Source organism: Berghia stephanieae, chromosome 3 (assembly GCF_034508935.2).
Source record: "Berghia stephanieae isolate SIO BIC M18660-M18661 chromosome 3, UCSD_Bste_1.3, whole genome shotgun sequence".
Lineage (NCBI taxonomy): Eukaryota > Metazoa > Mollusca > Gastropoda > Nudibranchia > Aeolidiidae > Berghia > Berghia stephanieae.
The window spans coordinates 9239740-9241985 of record NC_088362.1 but is presented as its reverse complement, the minus strand read 5'-3'; positions in this window follow the sequence as shown (position 1 = coordinate 9241985).

Below are 2246 nucleotides of genomic sequence, written 5' to 3'. Positions count from 1 at the left end.
AAACATCCTCACGAATACACAAGAATGTCAATTGACACTTTTCAATGTATATTCACGATAATTGAACACCGTCTTATAAAAAAACTGGTGTAATCTTCATGACCCAATAGTGCCAGAGGAAAGACTTGTTATTACTTTGAGTTATGTGGAAGTGATGTAAATGTTTCTTTAAAATTTCATTCACTCCTCACCATTGCCACCCCCCACTCTTCTATAATATTCTGTCTCTTCCGCCCTCCATTCCCATCTCTCCCTCCCTCTCTCTCTCTCTCTCTCTCTCTCTCTCTCTCTCTCTCTCTCTTTGTATAATTTTAACAGACAAAAAAGCTTCTTTTTAAAGATGTTTATTCCGTTACCTTCGTTATCTTTGGCATCATCTAACGATTGTTAACTCGTAGTTGTTGGAATTGAAATTGAATTATTATTATGTTGTTTGTTCTTAACAGTCAAATTAAAAAAAATGGCCACAAGTATATCCTGCAACTCCCTAAACTAAGATTAACTTAAATCTTTATCGTCCTCTCTCTCTCTCTCTCTCTCTCTCTCTCTCTCTCTCTCTCTCCCTCTCTCTCTCTCTCTCTCTCTCTCTCTCTCTCTCTCTGTATGTGTGTGTGTGTGTGAAAAAAATAATGATAAACAGGTGAGCAGATTTTAAGTTTGTCGCAATTTCTTTCAAAAGTACGTATATTATATGGTGTGACAGATTTGAATATTGTTGCAATAGGATTCAATAGTCGTAGCGTCACTTCCTTCCTAATGACGCATGGTAACTGGCTCTAAACTATCGGAACAATGGCGGACGCCCTTAAGAAATATTTATCCGACGAGCATAAAAGTGTATCCAGAGGATAAAAACATTATAAATATGATCTTGTTTTGACTTTTATACATTCTGATCACAAGACATATGAAAGGTTCTAGCCAGCTTGAAGAATAAAAAGTAATGATTATGCTGTTATGCCAATTGCATGTCCAGAAAGGGACTTGGGGATCATCTTTGATTATAAATTGTGTTTTGATTAACAATATATGTGATTGTATAGAAAGAACGAGCAAGCTTGTAGGAATTATAATATACAGACGCTTTAGCTATCTTGATTTTAAAACATCTGTCCAACTTTATAAATCTATCATAAGACCTTGTAAAGAGTATGGTAATAGTATTTGGAGTCCCCTATCTAAAAGGCTCCATACACGCTCAGTTTTCAACCAGTGAGGATCTGGGGACACGGCTGAAGCAAATCGTATTGAAAACGCAATGTGTATATGGCCAAATACCTGGGCGACGAGCGGAGGGACGGTTTGTCGTTCGCATATCCCGGCGATCGGCGATCGGGGGCATGGCAGTATAAAAAAGTGGACAATTTATTTCTCCGATTTTCGCTGTTTTGACGTCAGGTTCGTGGTCAGAGTCAAATTTACATTAGGTTTGATACCAAGAACTATGTCTTTACTCCAAAACGTTGGTTCCAATCATCAAGCAGGATTAATGGCCCATGCAGCAGCCGACTCGCATATAGCTGACTGCGGCCTATCTGCGTTTTGGCTGATTTGCGTCACAGCAAGTCACCTTGCCTTAGCTCAATTTGCGACGATGCATTGTGTGGCCTTGAGCAAGTCACCTCGCCCTAGCTCACTCAAAATCTTCAATTTATTGAGACAGCTGTTGCTGTAGTGACTGCGATCTAAATTCTAATTTATTCATTCATTGTCCAACTCTAAGAAACAATAAATATTAATATTAGGCCTTGGCCGCTTTTTAACATTTAACATTTATATCGTAAAGTGTAGATCATCTATATAATTAATATGCACAATCACTTCACCAACTACCAATTAAATGTCAAGCAATGGCGCTTTTAAAATTTACAAACTTTTGACTTGTACAAAAAAAACAAAAAAAAAACTGAAACATGCCTATCTTAGAACTAATGATTCCAATGATGAACTAACATTGCTTTTATTAATAGTTAACACATAGATTAAACCACAACAATGAAAAAGTCAAGTGTAATCCAGTGAAAATACCAGATGGAAACAACGTGAGAGTCAAACAATGAACAATGGCTGGAAAGCAACAATTGATAATTCCCATACCAAGGGGCGTCTCTCTCTCTCTCTCTCTCTCTCTCTCTCTCTCTCTCTCTCTCTCTCTCTTTCCCTTTCTCTCTTTCTTTCTCTCTATTTCTCTGTGTGTTTATATGTGTGTCTCTGTCTGTCTGTTTCCTCTCTCTCTCTTTCTCTCT